The sequence below is a fragment of the Scyliorhinus torazame genome, chromosome 4, assembly GCF_047496885.1.
Source record: "Scyliorhinus torazame isolate Kashiwa2021f chromosome 4, sScyTor2.1, whole genome shotgun sequence".
NCBI classification, from domain to species: Eukaryota; Metazoa; Chordata; class Chondrichthyes; order Carcharhiniformes; family Scyliorhinidae; genus Scyliorhinus; species Scyliorhinus torazame.
This window is the reverse complement of record NC_092710.1, coordinates 52770449-52785368: the sequence shown is the minus strand read 5'-3', so window position 1 is coordinate 52785368 and position 14920 is coordinate 52770449. Positions and strand designations below refer to the sequence as shown.

The window sequence follows — 14920 nt, the reverse complement described above, 5'->3', positions numbered from 1 at the left end:
ACCGACTGCGCTTCCAGGGCCCATTCCAAACACAGTCTTATAGCTCACTTCAAAGTCTCATATTGTATATTTTGAATTTCCTTCAATGGTAATTCAGCCTCACCAGCACATTTCCCTCGCAAGCAGACCGGCAGCCTCCCTTTGGCTTCCTTTCTCAAATTCTTCAGCTTGTACTCGCTTTTTACCAGTGACTTGTGATGTGACAACTGTTTACACAGGGACCTGCACTGGGACTTCAAGACTTTGAAGATTACGTTTAGTTCGGTGAGATCTGAGTGGGAAGCTACAGAGACAAAGATTGTATTTTGAGAGAGGGAATAAAAGGTATCATCTGGTGTTTGTTGTGGCAGAGTGTGGACGTAAATAAATTCATCGAGTAATCTAGCAAATTATGCAAATCGCAAAGTTTCAGGATATAAATAGATCTGTCAGCACCACATCATCATGGAAAATAAACCCATCCTTTATCCCGCCCGAGTCGTTCTTGCAAACGTGCAGCAACATAAATCGTTCAATATAAAAGCAAATTACTGCGGATGTAAAATCTGAAAGAAAAAAAGGAAATGACGGAAAATCTCAGCGGGTCTGGCACCATCTGTGAAGAGAGAACCGAGTTAACATTTCGAGTCCGGGTCACTCTTCGTCACAGAAAATGAATTAATCATTCAATCGTTGCTCACAGATGTTGCTAAAAAACATTCAAAATGTTCCTTCTGGATTACCGGAGGTAAATCCTGTCATGCATTCAAAGAAAATACTGCGGATGTTGCGAATCTGCATGAGAAGCGAAACATGATAGGATTGAAGCTCAAAAAATCAGTGGATATATGTGGAGCCAGACACAGAGTCAACATTTCAAATCCGTGTGATCCTTAATCAGAGCTGAAGTGAGGAGTAAATGCAATGGAGTAGATGAGAAAATGGAAGTTGCGTAAAAAATGGAGCTATGAAAGGTTTGACATCGGAGAAGGTTAGTGCCATGGAGATTTTGCCAATGAACTCTGCATTCACCATTAAATTGGGAGCTTTTCACAACAGGTTAATTGTTTTGACGTAAAGGCATAAAGGCACTGCTGAGATTTGAACTCAGGATAGCCTGTTCATTAGACAGGCGCTTTAACCATCTAAGCCACAGTACCTACTTGCAGACCAACTCTGCAAGTTTGGAGCAGATTTCCATTATTGTGATTACCGCTCAGTATTGTTGATTTCTCATAGAACATAGAACATAGAACAATACAGCGCAGTACAGGCCCTTCGGCCCACGATGTTGCACCGAAACAAAAGCCATCTAACCTACACTATGCCATTATCATCCATATGTTTATCCAATAAACTTTTCAATGCCGTCAATGTTGGCGAGTTCACTACTGTAGCAGGTAGGGCATTCCACGGCCTCACTACTCTTTGCGTAAAGAGCCTACCTCTGACCTCTGTCCTATATCTATTACCCCTCAGTTTAAAGTTATGTCCCCTCGTGCCAGCCATATCCATCCGCGGGAGAAGGCTCTCACTGTCCACCCTATCCAACCCCCTGATCATTTTGTATGCCTCTATTAAGTCTCCTCTTAACCTTCTTCTCTCCAACGAAAACAACCTCAAGTCCATCAGCCTTTCCTCATAAGATTTTCCCTCCATACCAGGCAACATCCTGGTAAATCTCCTCTGCACCCGCTCCAAAGCCTCCAAGTCCTTCCTATAATGCGGTGAACAGAACTGTACGCAATACTCCAAATGCGGCCGTACCAGAGTTCTGTGCAGCTGCAACATGACCTCCCGTCTCCGGAACTCAATCCCTCTACCAATAAAGGCCAACACTTCTTCGGCCTTCTTCACAACCCTGTCAACCTGGGTGGCAACTTTCAGGGATCTATGTACATGGACACCTAGATCCCTCTGCTCATCCACACTTTCAAGAACTTTACCATTAGCCAAATATTCCGCATTCCTGTTATTCCTTCCAAAGTGAACCACCTCACACTTCTCTACATTAAACTCCATTTGCCACCTCTCAGCCCAGCTCTGCAGCTTATCTATATCCCTCTGTAACCTGCTACATCCTTCCATACTATCGACAACACCACCTACTTTAGTATCGTCTGCAAATTTACTCACCCACCCTTCTGCGCCTTCCTCTAGGTCATTGATAAAAATGACAAACAGCAACAGCCCCAGAACAGATCCTTGTGGTACTCCACTTGTGACTGTACTCCATTCTGAACATTTCCCATCAACAACCACCCTCTGTCTTCTTTCAGCTAGCCAATTTCTGATCCACATCTCTAAATCACCCTCAATCCCCAGCCTCCATATTTTTTGCAATAGCCTACCGTGGGGAACCTTATCAAACGCTTTGCTGAAATCCATATACACCACATCAACTGCTCTACCCTCGTCTACCTGTTCAGTCACCTTCTCAAAGAACTCAATAAGGTTTGTGAGGCATGACCTACCCTTCACAAAGCCATGCTGACTATCCCTGATCATATTATTCCTATCTAGATGATTATAAATCTTGTCTCTTATAATCCCCTCCAAGACTTTACCCACTACAGACGTGAGACTCACCGGTCTATAGTTGCCGGGGTTGTCTCTGCTCCCCTTTTTGAACAAAGGGACCACATTTGCTGTCCTCCAGTCCTCTGGCACTATTCCTGTAGCCAATGATGACATAAAAATCAAAGCCAAAGGTCCAGCAATCTCTTCCCTGGCCTCCCAGAGAATCTTAGGATAAATCCCATCAGGTCCCGGGGACTTATCTATTTTCAGCCTGTCCAGAATTGCCAACACCTCTTCCCTACGTACCTCAATGCCATCTATTCTATTAGCCTGGGGCTCAGCATTCTCCTCCATGCTGACTTTGAGAGTGCAAATTTCATCGGCACTGGACTTTTGAAACTGCAAAAATTGCTGTTATTTCTGAAAGTTATTAGATTATAGCATTCTGCAGGGAGAAGTAAACAAACAGGAAATATTTTGTGAATTGGAAGGAATTAAACATGACCACAAAACTATAGTGGTATAATGCAGGACAAGACCAGGAGAGAGTTTTTACATTAACTGAAAATCTAGCAGAAATTCTTGAAAGTTGTCGAGGGCAATTGCAATTTTGCAAACACGACGTTGTCACGGTTCATCCGCTTTCCCAAAATCACCCTGCATTCTTTATTCTTTTTTCCTGTCGTTCATTGGGAACAAAAACGCCTTGAGACAAAGTTGAGGCCCAGGCAGGGACTTAAACCCATCGATCTTCAGATTAAAAGTCAGACACTCTACCGACTGCGCTTCCAGGGCCCATTCCAAACGTAGTCTTAGAGCTCACTTCAAAGTCTCACATTGTATATTTTGAATTTCCTTCAATGGTAATTCAGCCTCACCAGCACATTTCCCTCGCAAGCAGACCGGCAGCCTCCCTTTGGCTTCCTTTCTCAAATTCTTCAGCTTGTACTCGCTTTTTACCAGTGACTTGTGATGTGACAACTGTTTACCCAGGGACCTGCACTGGGACTTCAAGACTTTGAAGATTACGTTTAGTTCGGTGAGATCTGAGTGGGAAGCTACAGAGACAAAGATTGTATTTTGAGAGAGGGAATTAAAGGTATCATCTGGTGTTTGTTGTGGCAGAGTGTGAACGTAAATAAATTCATCTAGTAAACTTAGCAAATTATGCAAATCGCAAAGTTTCAGGATATAAATAGATCTGTCAGCACCACATCATCATGGAAAATAACCCCATCCTTTATCCCGCCCGAGTCGTTCTTGCAAACGTGCAGCAACATGAATCGTTCAATATAAAATCAAATTACTGCGGATGTAAAATCTGAAAGAAAAACAGGAAATGACGGAAACTCTCAGCGGGTCTGGCACCACCTGTGAAGAGAGAACCGAGTTAACATTTCGAGTCCGGGTCACTCTTCGTCACAGTAAATCAATTAATCATTCAATCGTTGCTCACAGATGTCGCTAAAAAACATTCAAAATGTTCCTTCTGGATTACCGGAGGTAAATCCTATCATGCATTCAAAGAAAATACTGCGGATGTTGCGAATCTGCATGAGAAGCTAAACATGATAGGATTGAAGCTCAAAAATTCAGAGGATATATGTGGAGCCAGACACAGAGTTAACATTTCAAATCCGTGTGATCCTTAATCAGAGCTGAAGTGAGGAGCAAATGCAATGGAGTAGATGAGATGGAGTAGATGAGAAAATGGAAGGTGTGTGAAAAATGGAGCTATGAAAGGTTTGACATAAGAGTAGGGAGGGCACCTTGAAGGTTAGTGCCATGGAGATTTTGCCAATAAACTCTGCATTCACCATTAAATAGGGAGCTTTTCATAACAGGTGACTTGTTTTGACGTAAAGGTATAAAGGAACTGCTGAGATTTGAACTCAGGATCCCCAATTACTAAACAGGCGCTTTAACCATTTTTAGTTTCTCATGCACATTCACAACATGTGCAGTATTTTCCTTTGAATGCACAACAGGATTGACCTCAGGAAATCCAGAAGGAACATTTTGAATGTTTGTCAGCGATGTCTTTGAGCAAAGATTGAACGAGTAAATGATTTACTCTGAATAAGAGTGACCCAGCCTTGAAACGTTAGCTCGGTTCTCTCTTCACAGATGCTGCCAGACCCACTGAGATTTTCCATCATTTCCTGTTTTTTTTCAGATTTCACATCTGCAGTAATTTGCCTTTTTATTGGACGATATATGTTGCTGCATGTCAGCAAGAACGATTTGGGCGGTATAAAGGATGGGGCGTTTTCCATGAAGATGTGGCGTTGACAGATCTATTTACACCCTGAAACTTTGCGATTTGCATAATTTGTTACTTTTCTAGATGAGCTTACTTGCGTTCACTCTCTGCCACAACAAACAACGGATGACACCCTTTATTCCCTCTCTTAAAATACAATCTGTATCTCTGCAACTTCCCACTGATATCTCAGTGAACTAAACGTAATCATCAATGTCTTGAAGTCCCAGTGCATGTCCCTGGGTAACAACAGTTGTCACATCACAGGTCATTGGTAAAATGCGAGTCCAAGTTGAAGAATTTGAGAAAGAAAGCCGAAGGGAGGCTGCCGGTCTCCTTGCGAGGGAAATGAGCTGGAGAGGCTGAATGACCAGTGAAGGAAATTCAAAAGATACAATATGAGACTTTGACATGAGCTATGAGAGAACTGTTGAAATGGGCCCTGGTAGCTCAGTCGGTAAAGCATCATGAAGATGTGGCGTTGACAGATCTATTTACACCCTGTGTAGAGGGTTCCATCTCTGCTACTCCACTACTGGGCCGATATCAGGGGTTAGAGTATCTGTGTGTGTCTCTCTCCAGCTGGCACTGAAACATCAGAGGCCAGGGGATGCCGCACTGGGACACCTCCACGGAAGAGAGCACTGAATCAAGCCTGCCGTTTATCCCTAACCGGAAGCCTGAGGCTTATATCACACAGATATCCAGACCCCCACCAATGCCCAGGTGATTCTCTCTCTTGTCGGTGGTGCAACACCCACCCGGTTCCTACTTCGCTGGAGTAGCTTTCCCAAGAGAGAGAATAGGACACTGCTGTTTATTACCTAACCAGCAGCCTGTCCTGAGTGAACGGGTTCGAATCGTTCAAGATGACCCTAGATTCTCGACCCCGGAACTAAGGTGAGGAATATCTTAGCAATGACTTGGTCAGAGATCACTGGTGAGAGATTGAAGAATTGAAACGACTCCAATTATCAGCAAATCGAGGTTTATTGCAAAACCCAGGTCGAAATCATCAAACAGAAGAAATTATAATAAAATCTTAAACTCTAACACAAACTAAGTCTATTCAGGAAGTACTATAACGGACACAACGTAAAATCTTATTGTTACACAGGTTTAGCAATGGCACAAAACACAAATCAAGCCCCTGCCCCAAAGCCTCAACCACTATCAAAGTCAAGGGAGTTTCGCAAGCTGCTGCAGGGTACTTACGGTCACAGGCTGCAGGAGGTCAAGTCGAAGGTGGAGAGGTCAAGCCAAGAGAGCCTCAATCCCAACACAGCCCCTTTTATATCCGTTTTACCTGGCTTTTTCCTGTGTTCGGCCAGCCCCTTTTGCATTGAATTGGTAAGGTTTAAAGTTCCCGCTGGCCCCGCCCCCTTTGAGCCGGGCAGACCTGTTGACTTCCAGGTTCTCCTCGCAGGTCCGCTCCTTCCAGCCAGGCAGACCTGTCCCGATTTGAATTTGGCGCCGACTCCGCCCCCTCCACCCAGTGAGTTCCTGCCGGTGGCTTCTGTCAAGATTGGAGTACCTCCGCCAGGTCCGCCTCCAACTTGGTTTTTTTCTACCGTTTGTCTTCAAGGGGCTTTTCCAGCGCAATATACTGAGCCCAGACTGTCTGCTTTTTGGGATAACAAGGTTAAGCTCTCTTGTGAAGATTTTCAAAGTCTTCCATCTGCTCTGGAGATCGCTGCTATTCTCACCTCGCTATGTTGATGGGGTGTTGATTGGATTCTGCTCTGGTGGAGGCCAAGTCATTTACATCTGCATGGGGCTATGACCATCCCATTGTCCTGCTTGCAGGCAGGCCCCTTTGTATTCCCGTGCCCCTTTGTCTGTGTTTTAATCTTATCTAGTTGTCTGGCTCCTTCTTCCTTGTAGCTCCGGGGAGGGGGGGGTTTGTAAATACCTATGCCCCTACTCAGCTCAGCGGACCAAGCCTGCTGAGAAATTTGGTTACGTTCCTTTGGCTGAAAAGTGTCCAGTTTACAGTCTCTGGATTTTATTCTTGGGCAGTCCAAAAAGGGCCGAATTGCCCGAAAACCTTACAACTGACACTTTGAGATTTGCATAATTTGCTACTCTACTCGATGAGCTTACTTGCGTTCACACTCTGCCACAACAAACAACAGATGACACGCTTTATTCCCTCTCTCAAAATCCAATCTGTATCTCTGCAGCTTCGCACTGATATCTCAGCGAACTAAACGTAATCTTCAATGTATTGAAGTCCCAGTGCATGTCCCTGGGTAACAACAGTTGTCACATCACAGGTCATTGGTAAAATGCGAGTCCAAGTTGAAGAATTTGAGAAAGAAAGCCGAAGGGAGGCTGCCGGTCTGCTTGCGAGGGAAATGAGCTGGAGAGGCTGAATTGCCAGTGAAGGAAATTCAAAAGATACAATATGAGACTTTGACGTGAGCTATGAGAGAACTGTTGAAATGGGCCCTGATAACCCAGACGGTTGAGCATCAGGCTTTTAATCTGAAGCTTCAGGGTTCAAGTCCCTGGCAGGGCATTGATTTTGGTTTAAGGCGTTTGCTTCCCAATGAACGGTTGGAAATAAAAATAAAGAATGCAGGATGTTTGATGGAAAGTGGAAGAACCGTGACAACGTCGTGTTGGCCAAATTGCAACAGCCATCCAGAATTTTGAAGAATTTTTGCTAGATTTTCAGTGAATGTAAAAACTCTCTCCTGGTCTTATCCAGCATTATACCACTGTAGTTTTCTGGCCATGTTTAATCACTTCCCAATTCGCAAAATATTTCCTGTTTGTATACTTCTTTCCTGCAGAACTGCTTTTAAATTAATAACTTTCAGAAATAACTGCAATCTTTACAGTTTCCAAAGCCCAGTGCCGATGAATATGTTAATTTGCAATCTCAAAATCAGCAGGAGAAATCAACAATACTGATGTTTAATCAAAACAATTGAAATCTGTTCTACACTTTCAAAGCTGTCTTGCAGATTGGTGCTGTGGCTTAGATGGTTAAAGTGCCTGTCTTGTAAACAGGAGATCCTGAGTTCGAATCTCAAGAGTACCTTCATACATTCAGGTCAAAGCATTTAGCCTGTGAAGAATTCTCCTCATTTAATGGTGAACACAGAAAATGTTGACAACATTTCTGTGGTACTGACCTTCAAGGTTGCTTTCCCTTGTTTTATGTCACACTTGATTCAAACTTCCCTATCGCCCATTTTTCACGCAACTTCCATTTTCCTCATCTACTCCATTGCATGTAACCTCGCTTCAGCTCTGAATGACCAGTGAAGGAAATTCAAAAGATACAATATGAGACTTTGACGTGAGCTATGAGCGCATTTTTGAAATGGGCCCTGGTAGCTCAGTTGGTAGAGCATCAGACTTTTAATCTGAGGGTCCAGGGTTCAAGTCCCTGTCAGGGCTTTAATTTTGGCTCAAGGCGTTTGCTTCCCAATGAACGGTCGGAAATAAAAATAAAGAATGCAGGATGCTTTATGGAAAGTGGAAGAACCGTGACAACGTCGTGTTTGCCAAAATTGCAAACAGCCATCCAGAATTAAAGAATTTTTGCGAGATTTTAATTGAATGTAAAAACTCTCTCCTGGTCTTGTCCTGCGTTATACCACTATGTTTAATCACTTCCCAATTCGCAAAATATTTCCTGTTTGTATACTTCTTTCCTGCAGAACTGCTTTTAAATTAATAACTTTCAGAAATAACTGCAATTTTTGCAATTTCAAAAGCCCAGTGCCGATCAATATTTTAAAAAAATATATATATTTTACTGAAATTTTTTTTCTAAACAACATTTTTCCCTCTTACAAAACAAACGTAACGATAACAAAATAGAAATTTTTAACAATACAAAAGTAACAAAACCCCATTATCTATTGACCTAGACTAAACTAAACCCCCCCCCTCCCCCCTCCCCCCCCCCTCCCCCGGGTTGCTGCTGGTCATCTGTCTTCCCTCTAACGTTCCCTTAGGTAGTCGAAAAATGGCTGCCACCGCCTGGTGAACCCTTGAGCCGATCCTCTCAGGGCAAACTTTATCTGCGCCAGTTTAATAAACCCCGCCATTTACCCAGGCCTCCAGTCCGGGGGGTTTCGCCTCCTTCCACATAAGTAGGATCCTGCGCCGGGATACTAGGGACGCAAAGGCCATGACGTCGGCCTCTTTCGCCTCCTGCACTCCCGGCTCGTCCGCAACTCCAAATAGAGCTAGCCCCCAGCTTGGTTTGACCCGGGCATTCACCACCTGCGAGATCACTCCCGTCACTCCCTTCCAATATCCTTCCAGTGCCGGGCACGCCCAAAACATATGTGTGTGGTTTGCCGGGCTCCCGTCACACCTCCCACATCTGTTCTCCACTCCAAAGAACCTGCTCAATCTTGCCCCCGTTATGTGTGCTCTATGTAGCACCTTAAATTGAATCAGGCTAAGCCTGGCGCATGAGGAAGAGGAGTTTACCCTGCTTAGGGCATCAGCCCACATACCCTCTTCTAGCTCCTCCCCAAATTCTTCTTCCCACTTTCCCTTTAGTTCTCCCACCGACTCCTCCCCCTCTTCCCTCATCTCTCTGTAAATCTCTGACACCTTGCCCTCTCCGACCCACACCCCTGAAAGCACCCTGTCCTGTATCCCCTGTGTCGGGAGCAACGGAAATTCCCTCACCTGTTGTCTAATAAACGCCCTCACCTGCATATATCTCAAGAAATTTCCCCGGGGTAACTTATACTTTTCCTCCAATGCTCCCAAGCTCGCAAAAGTCCCATCTATGAATAAATCTCCCACCTTCCTAATTCCCAACTGGTACCAGCTCTGAAATCCTCCATCCATTCTTCCTGGGGCGAACCTATGGTTGTTCCTGATAGGGGACCCCACCAGGGCTCCCCGCACCCCTCTCTGTCGCCTCCACTGTCCCCATATGTTCAGTGTTGCCGCCACCACCGGGTTCGTGGTAAACCTTTTAGGTGAGAGCGGTAGCGGTGCCGTCACCAGCGCCTCTAAACACGTCCCTTTACAGGACTTTCTCTCCAGTCTTTTCCACGCCGCTCCCTCACCCTCCATCATCCATCTACGTATCATTGCCACATTTGCGGCCCAATAATAATCTCCTAAGTTCGGTAGTGCCAGTCCTCCTCTGTCCCTACTACGCTGAAGGAACCCCCTCCTTACTCTCGGAACTTTCCCTGCCCACACAAAGCTCGTAATGCTCCTATCTATTTTATTAAAAAAGGTCCTGGTGATTAGTATAGGGAGACATTGAAATACAAATAAGAACCTCGGGAGGACCATCATCTTAATTGCTTGCACCCTGCCCGCCAGTGATAAAGGCTGCATCTCCCACCTCTTGAAGTCCTCCTCCATTTGTTCTACCAGCCGTGTCAAATTAAGTCTGTGCAAGGTTCCCCAGCTCCTAGCGATCTGAATCCCCAGGTATCGGAGGTTTCTTTCCACTTTCCTTAGCGGTAAGCCTTCTATCTCTCTACTCTGGTCCCCTGGATGTATCACAAATAATTCACTCTTCCCCATGTTTAGCCTATACCCCGAGAATTCCCCGAACCTCCTCAAAATTCGCATAACCTCGATCATCCCCCCCCGCCCCGCTGGGTCCGACACGTATAACAATAGGTCATCCGCATATAACGAGACTCGATGTTCTTCTCCCCCTCTAATCACCCCTCTCCATTTCCTGGAGTCTCTCAACGCCATGGCCAGAGGTTCAATTGCCAACGCAAACAACAATGGAGACAGCGGGCATCCCTGTCTTGTTCCCCTATATAATCGGAAATACTCCGATCTATTTCGACCTGTAACTACGCTTGCCGTTGGTGCCCCATAAAGAAGTCTAACCCAGCGAATAAACCCGTTTCCAAACCCAAACCTCCTTAACACTTCCCATAAATACTCCCACTCCACCCTATCAAATGCCTTCTCTGCGTCCATTGCCGCCACTATCTCTGCCTCCCCCTCCACTGGGGGCATCATTATCACCCCTAATAGTCGTCGCACGTTAACATTCAGTTGTCTCTCTTTTACGAACCCTGTCTGGTCTTCGTGCACCACCCCTGGGACACAGTCCTCTATCCTCGATGCCAGTACCTTTGCAGCAACTTGGCGTCCACGTTCAATAGTGAAATAGGTCTATAGGACCCGCACTGCAACGGATCTTTGTCTCTCTTCAAAATTAGCGATATCGTCACCTCCGACATCATCGGGGTTAGAGTCCCCCCTTCCCTGGCCTCATTGAACATCCTCGCCATCAACGGGGCCAACAAGTCCACATATTTTCTGTAGTATTCCACCGGGAACCCATCCGGCCCCGGAGCCTTCCCTGCTTGCATGCTTCCCAGTCCCTTAATAACCTCGTCCACCTCAATCGGCGCCCCCAGGCCTGCCACCGCCTGCTCCTCCACTTTCGGGAACCTCAACTGGTCCAGGAACTGCCGCATCCCCTCCTCTCCCTCTGGGGGTTGAGACCTAAACAGTTCCTCATAAAAGGTCTTAAACACCTCATTTATCTTTCCTGGCCTTCGTTCAGTGTCTCCCCTTTCATCCCTAATTCCTCCTATCTCCCTCGCTGCTGCCCTCTTTCGCAGTTGGTGCGCCAACAGGCGACTAGCCTTTTCCCCATATTCGTACCTCCTCCCCTGTGCCTTCCTCCACAGTACCTCCGCCTTTCTGGTGGTCAGAAGGTCAAACTCGGTCTGGAGTCGTCTCCTCTCCCTGTACAGCTCCTCCTCCGGGGTCTCTGCAAATTCCCTGTCCACCCTTAAAATTTCCCCCAATAATCTATCCCTTTCCTTGGCCTCTGTTTTCCTTTTGTGGGCCCCAATAGAGATCAGCTCTCCTCTGACCACCGCTTTTAGTGCTTCCCAGACCACTCCCACAGGGACCTCGCCGTCGTCATTGACCTCCAGGTATCTCTCAATACACCCCCTCACTCCTGCACACACTCCCTCATTCGTCTTCAGTCCCACGTCTAATCGCCAGAGTGTTCTCTGCTCCCTGTCCTCTCCTACTTCCAGGTCCACCCAATGTGGGGCATGATCCGAAACCGCTATGGCTGAGTATTCAGCTTCTTCCACCCTCGAGATCAACGACCTTCCGAAAACAAAAATATCTATCCGGGAGTACACTTTATGGACGTTGGAGAAGAAGGAATACTCCCTAGCCCTAGGTCTAAGAAATCGCCGTGGATCCACTCCCCCCATTTGGTCCATAAACCCCTTAAGTACCTTGGCCGCTGCCGGCCTTCTTCCGGTCCTTGAGCTGGATCTATCTAGCCCCGGGTCCAGCACAGTATTGAAGTCCCCTCCTAAAATCAAATTTCCTGCCTCCAGGTCCGGAATACGCCCCAGCATCCGTCTCATGAATCCCGCATCGTCCCAATTTGGGGCATACACATTAACCAACACGACCTCCATTCCCTCCAGCCTACCACTCACCATTACATATCTACCTCCGCTATCTGCTACGATGTTCTTTGCTTCAAATGCTACCCGTTTCCCCACCAAAATGGCCACCCCTCTGTTCTTTGCGTCCAGTCCTGAGTGGAACACCTGTCCCACCCATCCTTTCCTTAGCTTAACTTGGTCTGCCACCTTTAGGTGCGTCTCTTGGAGCATAACCACGTCTGCCCTTTGTCCTTTCAAATGCGTGTGCGCTTGGGCCCTTTTTATCGGTCCATTCTGGCCTCTCACGTGCCACGTGATCAGCCTCACTAGGGGGCTACCTGCCCCCCTCCCGTGTCGACTAGCCATTACCTTCTCTAGGCCAGTCCCATATCCCGCCTCCACGCTCCCGCTCGCTCCCCCAGCGTCGCACGCCGTCCCCGACCACCCACTCTTTAGCCATTCCCTTTTGGATTTCCGCAGCAGCAACCCAGTTTCCCCACCCCCCCTCCCACTAGATCCCTATCTAGCTTGATTGCTCCCCCATATCACTTCCGTAAGTCAGCTGACTTCAACTGACCCCGGCTACTCCTCCTCACTCCTCGACCCCCCGGTGTGAGGGAACTCCCGTCCGCCTTGCGCCTGTTTTTCCGCCTTATTCTTTCTGGCGCGGGAACATCACTTTACCTGACCCGCCTCTTCTGGCGCAGCTCCCTTTCCCCTCCCCCTCCCCTTCCCCATTCTCCGACTATGTCCCGTCTTTCCCCCCTCACCGGCACCCACATTTACCCAGTGTCTCCCCCCTTCCCTGTTTACTTCTCGATTAACTTTCACCTTAACATTAACAAAAACAATAACAATAACAATTCCCTGCAGCATCAGTCCCTCAGTTCCAGTCCAGTTTCTCTTCTTTAATAAAGGTCCATGCTTCCTCCGCCGTCTCGAAGTAATAGTGTCTCTCCTGATACGTGACCCATAGTCTTGCCGGCTGCAGCATCCCAAACGTCACCTTCTTTTTGTGCAAAACCTCTTTGGCTCGGTTGAAGCTCGCCCTCCTTCTCGCCACCTCCGCACTCCAATCCTGGTATATCCGTACCACCGCATTCTCCCATCTGCTACTCCGCACCTTTTTAGCCCATCTCAGGACCTCTTCTCTGTCCTTAAGGCGGTAGAATCGCATGATTAACGCACTCGGTGATTCTCCCGCTTTTGGTCTTCTCGCCGGGATCCGACCTGCCCACTCCACCTCCATGGGGCCCGCAGGGGCCTCAGCACCCATCAGTGAGCTCAGCATCTTACTTGCGTATGCTCCACAGTCCACTCCTTCCACACCCTCAGGGAGACCTAGTATCCTAAGATTCTTCCTTCGCGTTCCGTTTTCAAGGGCCTCGATCCTTTCAGCACACTTTTTATGAAGTGCCTCGTGCGTCTGAGTCTGAACCGCCAGGCCCAGGACCTCGTCCTCAATACCTGACACCTTCTGCTCCACCACGCGGAGCTGTCTCCTGGGTCTTTAAAGTCTCCTTAAGCCCCTCAATTGCCTGTAGCATTGGGGTCAGTACCTCCTTCTTCAGCAGGTCCACGCACCGTCTCACGACCTCGTCCTGCTCAGGCCCCCATGTCGCCTGCGATTTCACCGCCGCCATTTTGTTTTCCTCTCCCTCTGACCTTATAGTCGAAGATTCTTCGGGCTGCAGCCGCCGCCGCCGGTTTTTTCTTCCGTCGTTCGGGGGGGACTCCCTTCCCACACACCCCACACCGGGTTACTCGGCCGAAAAAATCCCCTTTGGGGCTCTTAAAAGAGCCCGAAGGTCCGTCGGAGCTGGAGCCACCGAAACGTGCGGCTAGCTCATCCTCACCGCAACCGGAAGTCCGCCGATGAATATTTTAATTTGCACACTCAAAGTCAGCAGGAGAAATCAACAATACTGATGTTTAATCAAAACAATTGAAATCTGTTCTACACTTGCAAAATTCTCATGCAGATTGGTGCTGTAGCTTAGATGGTTAAAGCACGTGCCTTATTAACAAGAGATCCTGAGTTCAAATCTCAGCAGTACCTTTATACATTCAGGTCAAAGTACGTAGCCTGTGAAGAATGCTACTCATTTAAATGGTGAAAACAGAAAATGTTGACAACATTTCTATTTCTGTGGTACTGACCTTCAAGATTGCTTTTCCTTGATTTATGTCAAACTTGATTCAAACTTCCATATCTCCCATTTTTCACGTAACTTCCATTTTCCTCATCTACTCCATTGCATGAAACCTCGCTTCAGCTCTGAATAAGGATCGCACGGATTTGAAACATTAACTCTGTGTCTGGCTCCACAGACATCCTCTAATTTTCTGAGCTTTAATCCAATCATATTTAGTTTCTCATGCAGATTCACAACATGTGCAGTATTTTCCTTTGAATGCACGACAGGATTGACATCAGGAAATCCAGAAGGAACATTTTGAATGTTTGTCAGCGATGTCTGTGGGCAAAGATTGAATGATTAAATGATTTACTCTGATGAAGAGTGACCCAGCCTCGAAGCGTTAGCTCGGTTCTCTCTTCACAGATGCTGCCAGACCCACTGAGATTTTCCATCATTTCCTGTTTTTTTTCAGATTTCACATCCGCAGTAATTTGCCTTTTTATTGGACGATATATGTTGCTGCATGTCAGCAAGAACGATTTGGCGGGATAAAGGATGGGGCGTTTCCCATGAAGATGTGGCGTTGACAGATCTATTTACACCCTGAAACTTTGCGATTTGCATAATTT

The 14920-nt window shown here is 46.8% G+C and overlaps 3 non-coding genes across 3 annotated transcripts; 2 read left to right on the top strand and 1 right to left on the bottom strand.

Moving 5' to 3' along the window:
- Positions 1-1065: 1065 nt before the first annotated feature.
- Positions 1066-1139, bottom strand: trnai-aau (transfer RNA isoleucine (anticodon AAU)). Its single transcript has one exon. It is a non-coding gene; the product is annotated as a tRNA-Ile (tRNA).
- Positions 1140-7737: 6598 nt separating this feature from the next.
- trnat-ugu (transfer RNA threonine (anticodon UGU)) lies at positions 7738-7811 on the top strand. The gene has a single exon. It is a non-coding gene; the product is annotated as a tRNA-Thr (tRNA).
- Positions 7812-8100: 289 nt separating this feature from the next.
- trnak-uuu (transfer RNA lysine (anticodon UUU)) lies at positions 8101-8173 on the top strand. The gene has a single exon. It is a non-coding gene; the product is annotated as a tRNA-Lys (tRNA).
- Positions 8174-14920: the final 6747 nt, after the last annotated feature.